Genomic DNA, 16,149 nt, shown 5'->3' on the forward strand with positions numbered 1-16,149 from the left:
ATATTTCGGCGAACGAAATATGGATTCCCGGAATCGACGCGTCTACCCCGCACCGCCGACGTAAACCGTCGGTCCCGAATCGAAACCGTGACGACCCGGATTTAGGGCTGGTGGTTGGAGGGGCGTGTACCTGATTCGAAACCCACCGACGTTCCGAGACGAACTTCGCTATCTCCAGGGAAACTTCGGAAACCGAGTTCGGCCAGCTTGATCACACGGTGGCGATGGTGATCGAGGAAAGAGGACGATGCCATCACGCGGGCAACGATTCCGAGGCCTGCAATTTCTTCGACGGCGGACGCGGTGCGCGTTCAGTCTTCCGTCCGCAGTGGCGACTATTTTATAAAGACTTAGAAAATTTTTTTGTTCAATTCTCGTTCACGAGGTGCTCGAAGTGTACGTGTGTGAGCAAGTGTTTTTTCAATAATTATTATTAACTTTTAACGTTTTAACGTGAAAGATGGCCGACGTCGAAAATCAAACAGCATCATCGGTCACCACCGGTTCCGCTGCCACCCCTCAATCCCACGCGAAGAAAGAGAAAAAAGCGAAAAATCCCAGGGCGAAACCGTCCCATCCTCCGACATCCGAGATGGTAAACAACGCCATCAAGGGACTCAAGGAACGCGGAGGATCGTCTCTTCAGGCCATCAAGAAGTTCGTCGCCGCAAATTACAAAGTCGACGCCGAAAAGGTCGCCCCTTTCATCAAGAAATATCTGAAAGGCGCCGTGGCGTCGGGATCTCTGGTTCAGACGAAAGGTAAGGGCGCGTCGGGTTCGTTCAAGCTCGCCTCGTCCACCTCCGGTGGTGCCAAAGTCGCCTCCGCCTCCGACAAGAGGAAACCCGCTTCGTCCGCCGCATCCAAGACGAAAAAATCATCCGCCAAACGTACCGCCGTCGCGACGACTTCCGACAAGGCTTCCTCGAAGACAGCCAAAAAACAAGCCTCCCCCAAAGCGAAGAAGACTGCTGCCGAAAAGAAGAGCGCCGTCGCTGCCTCCGCCGCCGCAGCGAAAGCCAAGAAATCGGCCGCCTCCTCGGCAGAAAAGAAAACTAGAGCCGCCCCGAAACCCCGATCGCCTTCCAAAGCGAAGAAATCTAACAAGGCTGGTCCGACTAAAAAACCCAAAGCACCCAAACCCAAGACAGCCAAAGCCATTCCTGTCAAGGTGAAAAAGGCCGCTTCGCCGAAGAGGAAAAAGTGAGAAACGTGGATGGATACTCGACTCATGTTCGTTCGGCTGTGCCTCGTTCCGACGTCATCATCGTACCTACCGGCAACGGGGCACGCACAAATGGCCCTTTTCAGGGCCACACGATAATCTACGACGAAAAAAAAGAAATAAAACTATCCTTACGGCGAAACCAAATAAAATAGATAGCATCAGCTGGCAGGTAGGTGATGACAGGATGCAATAAAATTTTACGAACGACCGCAACCCAACCCGAATCGAGAGGACCGACCGATTATTGACATTTTTATTTTATTCATTTCCGGTTGAAGGGCGATATATTTTTTTTTTTGCCTGTAAAGTTTGAGGTTCTGAAAAGAACCGATTTTTTTGTTATAAAATTCGTGTTTCGTGTTGTTCTTCCGAAACACGATGTGGAAAAATTTAAGCGCGTTCACCCCGAATACGTCTGGCAAGTTGGATGTCCTTTGGCATGATGGTTACACGTTTGGCGTGGATGGCGCACAAATTCGTGTCCTCGAACAGACCGACCAAGTAAGCTTCGCTCGCTTCCTGGAGGGCCATCACGGCGGAGCTTTGGAAGCGCAAATCGGTTTTGAAATCCTGAGCGATCTCCCCTCACCAAACGTTGAAAGGGAAGCTTGCGGATGAGCAACTCGGTACTTTTCTGGTAACGACGGATCTCACGCAGAGCCACGGTACCAGGTCTGTAACGGTGGGGCTTCTTGACGCCGCCAGTGGCGGGAGCGCTTTTCCTGGCCGCTTTGGTAGCCAGTTGTTTCCTGGGGGCTTTTCCTCCGGTGGACTTGCGTGCGGTCTGCTTGGTCCTGGCCATTTCGAATGAAACGAATGAAAAACAAAACTGACAATTATTAAAATCGACTCTGACGATCGTTAGACGTGCACGCGTCGAAAGGTAAACGGGTACTAAAAATTCCGCCATATTAAATTGTACTTTTATACGTGAACAAAGTCAACGGCTGACTTCGTCGATTGGTCGATGGTGAACCGTTGAATCTATATAAGGCTCCGTTAGTTGAAATTTTGCGGTAGTTGACTTCCTAGGGACGAGGTGTGCAGGTATTTTGTGTCAGTTGAAATAATCTGAAAAGATGACCGGTCGCGGTAAAGGAGCAAAGGATTGGGAAAAGGAGGAGCGAAGCGTCATCGCAAAGTCCTGCGTGACAACATCCAGGGCATCACGAAACCCGCTATCAGAAGATTGGCTCGTCGTGGCGGCGTGAAACGTATTTCCGGTTTGATCTACGAAGAAACTCGCGGAGTCCTGAAAGTGTTCTTGGAAAATGTCATCCGAGATGCCGTCACCTACACGGAACACGCCAAACGTAAAACCGTGACAGCGATGGACGTCGTCTACGCTTTGAAACGTCAAGGACGCACCCTCTACGGTTTCGGAGGTTAATTTCCTGGCGCTCTTCACCGTTCGAGAAAACCAGAATAAAATACGAAATACAAAATCGGTTCTTTTCAGAACCACAAAATAAAAATAAGAGGAAAAAAAAGAAACATGATGTTCTTTCGAGAAACAACGGAACAATTATTACTAACTGACTACCTGATAAATGTACCAAGATCGTAAACACCCCTTGCTTTCCTTTTGGCATTGCAGTCGTAAATGATAATAATACAAAAAGAAAAGATGCATCGGTCATTTTACGAAAAAAAAAAGCTATAGTGGCCCTGAGAAGGGCCGATATTTTGAGTTTTCGCCACGGAGATGGATCGATCGTTCGTTTAAGGTTTCTTCTCGGTTTTTTTGGGTAAAAGTACGGCCTGAATGTTGGGTAAGACACCGCCTTGGGCGATCGTAACTCCGGACAGGAGTTTGTTCAATTCCTCGTCGTTTCTGATGGCCAGCTGCAGATGACGCTGTATAATACGTGTCTTCTTGTTGTCACGGGCAGCGTTTCCTGCCAATTCTAGAACTTCGGCGGCTAAGTACTCCATGACGGCGGCCAAATAGACGGGAGCTCCTGCACCGACGCGTTCCGCGTAATTTCCTTTTCTGAGAAGACGATGTATCCTACCCACCGGAAACTGGAGACCGGCACGGCTCGAACGGGATTTCGCTTTTCCCTTCACTTTACCTCCTTTACCGCGACCTGACATTTTAAGTTCGTTCGTTAGACACCACGAGAAGTAATAAAACTGACGGACGGGACTCGTCGATTGTAAAAGCTGGTAGCTGTGCTTCGAATTTATAGCCTCCGTGATAGGAGAATAGGACGTGACGATTGGTGGGAGCCCGTTTTCAGGTGGGGTTCTGGTGAACACACTACCTATCAGAAAGGTGGTGGTGCAAAGTTAACGCACGCACACGAGTCAGAGCAGTTCGCGAGTTTGTTGAATCGAATTGAATTGAAAAATGCCGCCGAAGACAAGTGGTAAGGCAGCCAAGAAGGCCGGGAAAGCTCAGAAGAACATTTCCAAGAGCGACAAAAAAAAGAAGCGCAGGAGGAAGGAGAGCTATGCCATCTACATCTACAAGGTGTTGAAACAAGTCCATCCCGACACCGGTATCTCTAGTAAGGCTATGAGCATAATGAACAGTTTCGTGAACGACATCTTCGAACGTATCGCCGCTGAAGCTTCCCGTCTGGCACACTACAACAAACGTTCGACGATCACCAGCAGAGAAATTCAAACTGCCGTGCGTCTGTTGTTGCCCGGTGAGTTGGCCAAGCACGCCGTCTCCGAAGGTACCAAAGCCGTCACCAAGTACACCAGTTCGAAATAGATGTTTTTCGTTTTCGACACATTTATAAACGGTTCTTTTCAGAACCACAAAAACTCTCGAACAAAAAAGAAAAAGACGTGAAACAGCGATTTTTAATTAACTTTTATTATGTCATTATTATTATTATTAGGTTTCATGCATTATCGGTATTTTGCACCCATGCCTATCCAACTTGTAGTTATGTGGTTATTGTATTCGAAATAATTTAGTTGATTGAGGTTATGTTATGAATAAATTTCTATTTTGCCAGAATACAACTCTTCGGAAGAAGAAATCAAATAAACAATCGTACATCTGCTGAACAACCTAGTTGATGGTTGATGGATTTGCATTACCCAGCATATAGCCTAAATGTTCATCTTTAGTGAAATTAAAATTACTTAGCTTTTTTAAGAAAGAAAAAATTAGAACGAATTCTCATCGAAAAAACCGCGATTCCTACAAATGATACAGATGGTTTTGTAGTCGCGTATGTTATTGAATACAATGAGCCGACATTTTTCCGACTCTTTGTTTCATCGAAAACGTTGTTGACATTAGCAAGGAACGTTAAGGATTCCCTGAAACAGACAATTTCACTGTTTTGGAATAGCAGTATGTGCAAATGAGAGGACAGAAGACTTTGAAAAAAGGAGTGAACAAAACTGTACTTTAGTACAGAATGTTATGTTTATTTTAATTTCAATTGTTCCTGTTTTAATGAGATTTTTTATGTTCCTAAATCATTTTCTATTTTTTTTTTCATTAGAGAAGAGTTATTGTCGAGTTATTATCTCTACCTAGCATAAAAATTAAAATACTTTGCAACATTACGTTATTATACATTGCATATCTGACATAAAATACTTGCAAAAATTACTTAGCTAATTAATATTACGCATGACAACTCACATTATTTACTTTGCAAAAACATTATAGAATACATAACAGATAATTGGACCCTGTGTATTGTTCATTGGAATTAAAATAAAAAAAACGTGATTTCGTCAATCGCCGTTATTTGCGACTTCAGGCAACTGTCGCTAAGAGCTATTTTTGTTTCTCCGTTCAATTTCCCGATAAAATCGTCGACTTAGTTATTAACTAAGTTCTTCAGTTAGGTGGTATCAACAATACCACAATAGCCATGTTGCCGGAGTTTTTTGATAAAAGACTTGCTAGTTGGAATACAGAAAATATTTACCAAACACCTATTCACGATAATAAACCGGGGCACTATTGTGGGTTTTCGGTTGGTTTTATATTATATTAGGTACTCACCCTTCGTAACGTGTCTCCACGAAAAAACGTCACTTTCACACTAACCACCTTTCGTTTTAACTCTCGCGACGATAACTGAAATGTTGACGCGCGCCGGATAGATTCACGGACATACAACCACCCACCCACCCCGGCCCCGGTTTCCGTCTGGACTGGTTCTGTCGTCCGAGTGAGTGCCAAAAATTAGCGTTCGTCTATTAAATGATTGTCGGATGATGATTATTGACGGACACTTTTATCGCACCCGATCACACTTTATACTACCTACGTTTAGTATCGACGACGCATCGTTTCGATTATTGAAATTCGAATTGAATTTTTTTTTTTTTCTAGTTTTCGACGTAGATTCGCGTGACACAAATATTATGAGCCTTTTTGGATCGATTTCCGTGTGCATCACGCCATTTCTACGGGCGAACGTGAATGTGTGATGTTGACGTGATGGAAGCAACGTTTAGGCAATCCGCATTACGTATTACTATCAATTATATTTTAAACGAATGAAAACTTCAATTCAGAAGTGTGATAATCCCGATCCATTCAAGTTTTGTTAATTTTAGATTAAAAATGCGTGAGTATTGTACTATTGCTAACGATGCCAAAACATCGCATATTCAATGTAAAAAGAACAAGAGCAACGGGCCATTAAGTTAATTTAAAAATAACTCGTACCGGATAAGTCGAATACGTATCCAGGGAAAATTTATTAATTTTAAAATTGACCGGCGGAAACAGGTTCTCGCCTCCCACCACTTTTGTGTAGCGGCCGCCAAATCAATTTTGTTTTTATATAATTGATTCAAAAAATTGAAATTCACGCATAGTTATCTGTGCCTGAAGTGGGTCATTTTCATTGCATTGTTAGTAAGATCGAAACCATAGAAACCATACAAAACGCATACGACTATTTCTGTTTTTCATTTCACGCACTGTTTTTTATTAGTTACCTAGCAACATGGTCACTGCATTGAAACTTCAGAGTTCCTTCAAAAATTTGAATTTTTAATTTCAATTTTTTGAATCAATGATTTAATATAAAAATAACTATTGTGGAAAACAGCAAAAAATAAAATAATACCACTAATTGGCGGCTGGTCAGGATAGACCTAACGTTCGAAATTTAGAAAAATATTTTTTTTATTTTAATACTGTTACTTTTCTAATGAAGTGCGAAATAAGTTGTGCCCCATAGCTATCTTTTTTATTTTTCACTACGACAATTACAAAGTGTTGATATTCACAACTTTTCGTGAGCACTTCGATAGAAATGAACAAGAACGCAGGAAAATTCCACACCGAATATTAATATTCTGTCTTGGCCCATGTTTACTTTTATCTACCGCAAAACAAAATGTTCGGATTTGTCAGGGGTATTCTGATTTAAAAAAAGAAGAACATTTGACGAATATTTTAAGTCTCAAACGTTTGGAAAATAATGCAACAACAATTCATAGACTACAAAAAAGCCTATGATTCAGTACCACATTCATGGTTAATTAAAATTCTTAAAATTTATAAAATTAATATTAAATTAAATCACCTTCTTTATATGGATGACATAAAACTTAACAATAACTGAAAATCAATCAATATGTCGTGGTCATTACGAAAATTTAGAATATATAACTAAAGAAGGAGAAATCATTAAAAATTTAAATAAAGGAGAATTTTATAAATATTTAGGTATTAATCAATCAAATCAAATTAAATCTATTCTTTTGGTGTTATAAAATGGTCCAAAACTAATTTAAAGAATATAAATATTCAAACTAGAGTTCTCTTTACAAAATTTTGTAAACATCACCCCAAATCTGCTGTTGAAAGATTTAATTTACCACGCGAAAATGGTGGTAGGGGTTTTTCAAATCTAGAAATTCTACAACACAATCAAATTGCTTCACTAAAAAATTATTTTCTCAATAGAGCTCGTGATATGACACTATAGCAAATATAAAACAAAAGTCTTTACATGGGAGATATTTTAAAGAGCTGAGGGTTTTATATTTGCAATACAAGATCTTGCACCGTTTTGGCTCACAGCGAATATAAAAAACGTCATGATATATTCGCAAAAATTATACACATGAATTTAGCAGTTAAATTCAATTTATTAAAGGATACACAACCACATTACATTTATAAACCAGAAAGTTGTTTAGAAAATGACAATTACAAATTATATTTTGATCGCACAGTTTTAACTGACATTCACATTCAGCATAACAGACCAGACATTATTATTTTAAATAAACAACAAAAGCAAGCATATCTTTTAGATATAGCTGTTCCAAATTCACACAATATAACACAGACATATAATACAAAAATTAATAAATATATTATTATAATTTCAGCAACAGGAATAGTACCGCAATCTCTTTTTAAAAATTTAAAAATTTTGGACTTAGAGAACACATAAAACACAAAAAAGTCAAAATGTGGAGGCGAGACGCCGGTAATTATGTTGATAAGCACTGCACTACTGCCGCCGGGTGGAGGTGGGATACGAAAAGAAGATGCTCTCACTGCTCTCACTCACAATAAGTTCGGAAAAACCGAATTTTATTATCGTATTTAATTGACGTCACAGTTACTTTGGCGAAACAGGAGCTCGCTTTTCGAAGGCATGATGAAAAAGACAGACGAATCAATTTGATATATAAAACCTAACAGGAACGGCTGGTCCATGAGGTCATTTGGGTAATGACCCCCTAAAAAATAAAGGTTTTACCCAACACCAGCCGCGACTGCAATGTACACAAGACTATGACTGCTACATATTATGTTATTTCAACCAAATCAGAAGTACAATAATTTTGAAAAGTAAGTGCAATGTATACTTCTAAATCTATCTAAATTTATTAATATGTAATTTTTTTCAAAACTATCGATCTTTCTTTGAAACATTTTCAATTCACAATTCACTGTTGGAAGCGCTGTACTTTTTAGTATAAATACGTATACGAAAAATTAAAATAATAGTTGAATTAACACATCGTTAAATGTTACGAGGAACATAGTTTTTTGGATTACACAGCAAAATCTTGGAATTTCAGTCCGATATTACTCCATTGAGTCTTTGGACTCACAAATAAATACCTCGAAAAGCCGACAAACATCTGTCTAGAACTTTTCTAGTAACCAGAGGGTATCGTAAACGACCCGTGTTTAGACCTCTTTCGTGAAAGTGACCGACCGCCGGCGCGCTCGATTTCGTCATAAATCTCAGCCGTACCCCCCCACGATAATTGACAAGTCTGTCATACAGCCCTACCATTTAAAACCTTTATTCTCTTCGTTTTAAAAATAGTTTCGCATGGTTTTTCTCTCTTCTCGTTTTACAATGGTCCAGTGACTAATAAATGAGTGTTGTGTTATGAGTTTGTTCGAGCTCAAAAAAACGTGGTTCGAAATTGTTTAACGTTTAACGAATGGTAAGTTATTCTAGTTTTTATGTTGGTCTTAACGTGTTAGGGGCCAAGAATACAACATTGTCTGTCCATTATAACATAGAACTGATATGTTGAATTCAGATCTCTAATTATTTAAAAACCAAAAAAATAAAGCAGCAGTCAAAGTGGCATGTACGCGTAACCTAATATATATTTTTTTTACATTAAAAGATCGCCGTCTTCCTCGTCGCACTTACGACATTTGCATATGTTATCTTTGTTAAACTCACGGAAGGAATATAATGAACCGGTCACCCGTCCAAGTGCTGACCGCTGCCCGCGTGGCTTACCTTCGGTGATCGAACGACAACCTTTACCGTTTGACGAGTTTTTATTCTGCAATTGTTTACAATTAATCGACAAAAAAAATTGTTTTCTTAATTATCTAGTACTTAAAGCTATGAATCTACATTATACGGGTCTGTGCATGTTTCCGAATACCTGCACGAAAAACAAATCGGTTCGGTGGTTGCTATGGATTTCAAAAAAAAACAAAAAGTGTTGGGGGGCAACGGCACGCGGTGTTCCCAAGCGGTCACCCATCCAAGTACTGACCGCGCCCGACGTTGCTTAACTTCGGTGATCGGACGAGAACCGGTGCTTTTCAACGTGGTATGGCCGTTGCCGTGGTGTTTAGGTGTGATCGTTGGTGTAAAATATATTGCTTTTAACATTCCGATGCACGAATATGAACATCAAAACGCGATGCGTTTCGTTTCCGTATGCACTTACCCTCTGACGACCGACGTCGGACCGAACTAACGGGAAATCCCACAACAACCACCACGTCACGCTCTAACGACAAGAGAGACTACTAGACGGACTGGCGATCTCCCGCGTCGCACATTTTTCGACCGCCGGCGGCGGTGGAAAATCCAGAATTTCACCCCACCTACCGCGCTGCTTGCTCCGACGACGACGAGATTCCCACATTTGGATCGACCGAAATATGTAAGTAATATCAGGAAGTTCCGATTTTCGAGAGGAGACCTGTGTTTCTATTTACCTATCTATAATAATTATCGTTATAATCATCATATCATTATTATTATTATTAACATTATTATTTATTACCATTATTATTATTATTATTATTATTTATCGTCCCTCGGATTCGGCGATCTTCGAAAATCCAAGTTGGACCGTTAGACATTCGAACGCGGTGTGCGTGGCTGACGAGTTGTTATTTTTGGCGTTTTTTCTTCGATCTTCACCCCGACTTCGGACGACGCAGGTCGGACACGAAATTACGAAGAGAGAAAGACGGAAGAAAGGAAGAAAACCTGAAGATCCGTCGAAGAAAATATCGGAAAACTCGTAGGTGCGGCATCGGTCGGACGATGAAGACCGTCTCCTTTCGGATGATCCTCTCGACGGACTTTCGGCCGTCCCGAAGGGTCCGGACGGCAACGGGACCCGTCGTCGACTCGTCCCGTTTCAACTTCCGCCGAAAACGATCGACCTGAACGTCGGAGAGGCGGTTCGCGGCATCCTGTTGTCGGAATTGCCTCGGTTCGAACACCAGGTCCTTTCTGTGCTTCGACCGTTTCGGAAGCGTTTGGCGACGCGAAGATGTCGTAAAATCGAGAAGGTGGCGCGGTATTCCGGGAAGAGATGGACCAATATTTCGGCGAACGAAATATGGATTCCCGGAATCGACGCGTCTACCCCGCACCGCCGACGTAAACCGTCGGTCCCGAATCGAAACCGTGACGACCCGGATTTAGGGCTGGTGGTTGGAGGGGCGTGTACCTGATTCGAAACCCACCGACGTTCCGAGACGAACTTCGCTATCTCCAGGGAAACTTCGGAAACCGAGTTCGGCCAGCTTGATCACACGGTGGCGATGGTGATCGAGGAAAGAGGACGATGCCATCACGCGGGCAACGATTCCGAGGCCTGCAATTTCTTCGACGGCGGACGCGGTGCGCGTTCAGTCTTCCGTCCGCAGTGGCGACTATTTTATAAAGACTTAGAAAATTTTTTTGTTCAATTCTCGTTCACGAGGTGCTCGAAGTGTACGTGTGTGAGCAAGTGTTTTTTCAATAATTATTATTAACTTTTAACGTTTTAACGTGAAAGATGGCCGACGTCGAAAATCAAACAGCATCATCGGTCACCACCGGTTCCGCTGCCACCCCTCAATCCCACGCGAAGAAAGAGAAAAAAGCGAAAAATCCCAGGGCGAAACCGTCCCATCCTCCGACATCCGAGATGGTAAACAACGCCATCAAGGGACTCAAGGAACGCGGAGGATCGTCTCTTCAGGCCATCAAGAAGTTCGTCGCCGCAAATTACAAAGTCGACGCCGAAAAGGTCGCCCCTTTCATCAAGAAATATCTGAAAGGCGCCGTGGCGTCGGGATCTCTGGTTCAGACGAAAGGTAAGGGCGCGTCGGGTTCGTTCAAGCTCGCCTCGTCCACCTCCGGTGGTGCCAAAGTCGCCTCCGCCTCCGACAAGAGGAAACCCGCTTCGTCCGCCGCATCCAAGACGAAAAAATCATCCGCCAAACGTACCGCCGTCGCGACGACTTCCGACAAGGCTTCCTCGAAGACAGCCAAAAAACAAGCCTCCCCCAAAGCGAAGAAGACTGCTGCCGAAAAGAAGAGCGCCGTCGCTGCCTCCGCCGCCGCAGCGAAAGCCAAGAAATCGGCCGCCTCCTCGGCAGAAAAGAAAACTAGAGCCGCCCCGAAACCCCGATCGCCTTCCAAAGCGAAGAAATCTAACAAGGCTGGTCCGACTAAAAAACCCAAAGCACCCAAACCCAAGACAGCCAAAGCCATTCCTGTCAAGGTGAAAAAGGCCGCTTCGCCGAAGAGGAAAAAGTGAGAAACGTGGATGGATACTCGACTCATGTTCGTTCGGCTGTGCCTCGTTCCGACGTCATCATCGTACTACCGGCAACGGGGCACGCACAAATGGCCCTTTTCAGGGCCACACGATAATCTACGACGAAAAAAAGAAATAAAACTATCCTTACGGCGAAACCAAATAAAATAGATAGCATCAGCTGGCAGGTAGGTGATGACAGGATGCAATAAAATTTTACGAACGACCGCAACCCAACCCGAATCGAGAGGACCGACCGATTATTGACATTTTTATTTTATTCATTTCCGGTTGAAGGGCGATATATTTTTTTTTTTGCCTGTAAAGTTTGAGGTTCTGAAAAGAACCGATTTTTTTGTTATAAAATTCGTGTTTCGTGTTGTTCTTCCGAAACACGATGTGGAAAAATTTAAGCGCGTTCACCCCGAATACGTCTGGCAAGTTGGATGTCCTTTGGCATGATGGTTACACGTTTGGCGTGGATGGCGCACAAATTCGTGTCCTCGAACAGACCGACCAAGTAAGCTTCGCTCGCTTCCTGGAGGGCCATCACGGCGGAGCTTTGGAAGCGCAAATCGGTTTTGAAATCCTGAGCGATCTCCCTCACCAAACGTTGAAAGGGAAGCTTGCGGATGAGCAACTCGGTACTTTTCTGGTAACGACGGATCTCACGCAGAGCCACGGTACCAGGTCTGTAACGGTGGGGCTTCTTGACGCCGCCAGTGGCGGGAGCGCTTTTCCTGGCCGCTTTGGTAGCCAGTTGTTTCCTGGGGGCTTTTCCTCCGGTGGACTTGCGTGCGGTCTGCTTGGTCCTGGCCATTTCGAATGAAACGAATGAAAAACAAAACTGACAATTATTAAAATCGACTCTGACGATCGTTAGACGTGCACGCGTCGAAAGGTAAACGGGTACTAAAAATTCCGCCATATTAAATTGTACTTTTATACGTGAACAAAGTCAACGGCTGACTTCGTCGATTGGTCGATGGTGAACCGTTGAATCTATATAAGGCTCCGTTAGTTGAAATTTTGCGGTAGTTGACTTCCTAGGGACGAGGTGTGCAGGTATTTTGTGTCAGTTGAAATAATCTGAAAAGATGACCGGTCGCGGTAAAGGAGGCAAAGGATTGGGAAAAGGAGGAGCGAAGCGTCATCGCAAAGTCCTGCGTGACAACATCCAGGGCATCACGAAACCCGCTATCAGAAGATTGGCTCGTCGTGGCGGCGTGAAACGTATTTCCGGTTTGATCTACGAAGAAACTCGCGGAGTCCTGAAAGTGTTCTTGGAAAATGTCATCCGAGATGCCGTCACCTACACGGAACACGCCAAACGTAAAACCGTGACAGCGATGGACGTCGTCTACGCTTTGAAACGTCAAGGACGCACCCTCTACGGTTTCGGAGGTTAATTTCCTGGCGCTCTTCACCGTTCGAGAAAACCAGAATAAAATACGAAATACAAAATCGGTTCTTTTCAGAACCACAAAATAAAAATAAGAGGAAAAAAAAGAAACATGATGTTCTTTCGAGAAACAACGGACAATTATTACTAACTGACTACCTGATAAATGTACCAAGATCGTAAACACCCCTTGCTTTCCTTTTGGCATTGCAGTCGTAAATGATAATAATACAAAAAGAAAAGATGCATCGGTCATTTTACGAAAAAAAAAAGCTATAGTGGCCCTGAGAAGGGCCGATATTTTGAGTTTTCGCCACGGAGATGGATCGATCGTTCGTTTAAGGTTTCTTCTCGGTTTTTTTGGGTAAAAGTACGGCCTGAATGTTGGGTAAGACACCGCCTTGGGCGATCGTAACTCCGGACAGGAGTTTGTTCAATTCCTCGTCGTTTCTGATGGCCAGCTGCAGATGACGCGGTATAATACGTGTCTTCTTGTTGTCACGGGCAGCGTTTCCTGCCAATTCTAGAACTTCGGCGGCTAAGTACTCCATGACGGCGGCCAAATAGACGGGAGCTCCTGCACCGACGCGTTCCGCGTAATTTCCTTTTCTGAGAAGACGATGTATCCTACCCACCGGAAACTGGAGACCGGCACGGCTCGAACGGGATTTCGCTTTTCCCTTCACTTTACCTCCTTTACCGCGACCTGACATTTTAAGTTCGTTCGTTAGACACCACGAGAAGTAATAAAACTGACGGACGGGACTCGTCGATTGTAAAAGCTGGTAGCTGTGCTTCGAATTTATAGCCTCCGTGATAGGAGAATAGGACGTGACGATTGGTGGGAGCCCGTTTTCAGGTGGGGTTCTGGTGAACACACTACCTATCAGAAAGGTGGTGGTGCAAAGTTAACGCACGCACACGAGTCAGAGCAGTTCGCGAGTTTGTTGAATCGAATTGAATTGAAAAATGCCGCCGAAGACAAGTGGTAAGGCAGCCAAGAAGGCCGGGAAAGCTCAGAAGAACATTTCCAAGAGCGACAAAAAAAAGAAGCGCAGGAGGAAGGAGAGCTATGCCATCTACATCTACAAGGTGTTGAAACAAGTCCATCCCGACACCGGTATCTCTAGTAAGGCTATGAGCATAATGAACAGTTTCGTGAACGACATCTTCGAACGTATCGCCGCTGAAGCTTCCCGTCTGGCACACTACAACAAACGTTCGACGATCACCAGCAGAGAAATTCAAACTGCCGTGCGTCTGTTGTTGCCCGGTGAGTTGGCCAAGCACGCCGTCTCCGAAGGTACCAAAGCCGTCACCAAGTACACCAGTTCGAAATAGATGTTTTTCGTTTTCGACACATTTATAAACGGTTCTTTTCAGAACCACAAAAACTCTCGAACAAAAAAGAAAAAGACGTGAAACAGCGATTTTTAATTAACTTTTATTATGTCATTATTATTATTATTAGGTTTCATGCATTATCGGTATTTTGCACCCATGCCTATCCAACTTGTAGTTATGTGGTTATTGTATTCGAAATAATTTAGTTGATTGAGGTTATGTTATGAATAAATTTCTATTTTGCCAGAATACAACTCTTCGGAAGAAGAAATCAAATAAACAATCGTACATCTGCTGAACAACCTAGTTGATGGTTGATGGATTTGCATTACCCAGCATATAGCCTAAATGTTCATCTTTAGTGAAATTAAAATTACTTAGCTTTTTTAAGAAAGAAAAAATTAGAACGAATTCTCATCGAAAAAACCGCGATTCCTACAAATGATACAGATGGTTTTGTAGTCGCGTATGTTATTGAATACAATGAGCCGACATTTTTCCGACTCTTTGTTTCATCGAAAACGTTGTTGACATTAGCAAGGAACGTTAAGGATTCCCTGAAACAGACAATTTCACTGTTTTGGAATAGCAGTATGTGCAAATGAGAGGACAGAAGACTTTGAAAAAAGGAGTGAACAAAACTGTACTTTAGTACAGAATGTTATGTTTATTTTAATTTCAATTGTTCCTGTTTTAATGAGATTTTTTATGTTCCTAAATCATTTTCTATTTTTTTTTTCATTAGAGAAGAGTTATTGTCGAGTTATTATCTCTACCTAGCATAAAAATTAAAATACTTTGCAACATTACGTTATTATACATTGCATATCTGACATAAAATACTTGCAAAAATTACTTAGCTAATTAATATTACGCATGACAACTCACATTATTTACTTTGCAAAACATTATAGAATACATAACAGATAATTGTGACCCTGTGTATTGTTCATTGGAATTAAAATAAAAAAAACGTGATTTCGTCAATCGCCGTTATTTGCGACTTCAGGCAACTGTCGCTAAGAGCTATTTTTGTTTCTCCGTTCAATTTCCCGATAAAATCGTCGACTTAGTTATTAACTAAGTTCTTCAGTTAGGTGGTATCAACAATACCACAATAGCCATGTTGCCGGAGTTTTTTGATAAAAGACTTGCTAGTTGGAATACAGAAAATATTTACCAAACACCTATTCACGATAATAAACCGGGGCACTATTGTGGGTTTTCGGTTGGTTTTATATTATATTAGGTACTCACCCTTCGTAACGTGTCTCCACGAAAAAACGTCACTTTCACACTAACCACCTTTCGTTTTAACTCTCGCGACGATAACTGAAATGTTGACGCGCGCCGGACAGATTCACGGACATACAACCACCCACCCACCCCGCGCCCCGGTTTCCGTCTGGACTGGTTCTGTCGTCCGAGTGAGTGCCAAAAATTAGCGTTCGTCTATTAAATGATTGTCGGATGATGATTATTGACGGACACTTTTATCGCACCCGATCACACTTTAGTTACTACCTACGTTTAGTATCGACGACGCATCGTTTCGATTATTGAAATTCGAATTGAATTTTTTTTTTTTCTAGTTTTCGACGTAGATTCGCGTGACACAAATATTATGAGCCTTTTTGGATCGATTTCGTGTGCATCACGCCATTTCTACGGGCGAACGTGAATGTGTGATGTTGACGTGATGGAAGCAACGTTTAGGCAATCCGCATTACGTATTACTATCAATTATATTTTAAACGAATGAAAACTTCAATTCAGAAGTGTGATAATCCCGATCCATTCAAGTTTTGTTAATTTTAGATTAAAAATGCGTGAGTATTGTACTATTGCTAACGATGCCAAAACATCGCATATTCAATGTAAAAAGAACAAGAGCAACGGGCCATTAAGT

At 42.4% G+C, this 16,149-nt stretch overlaps 1 non-coding gene across 1 annotated transcript; it reads right to left on the reverse strand.

Moving 5' to 3' along the window:
• Positions 1 to 9,171: 9,171 nt before the first annotated feature.
• Positions 9,172 to 9,291, reverse strand: LOC138140942 (5S ribosomal RNA). The gene has a single exon (XR_011162849.1). It is a non-coding gene; the product is annotated as a 5S ribosomal RNA (ribosomal RNA).
• Positions 9,292 to 16,149: the final 6,858 nt, after the last annotated feature.

The sequence above is a fragment of the Tenebrio molitor genome, unplaced genomic scaffold, assembly GCF_963966145.1.
Source record: "Tenebrio molitor unplaced genomic scaffold, icTenMoli1.1 SCAFFOLD_620, whole genome shotgun sequence".
Lineage (NCBI taxonomy): Eukaryota > Metazoa > Arthropoda > Insecta > Coleoptera > Tenebrionidae > Tenebrio > Tenebrio molitor.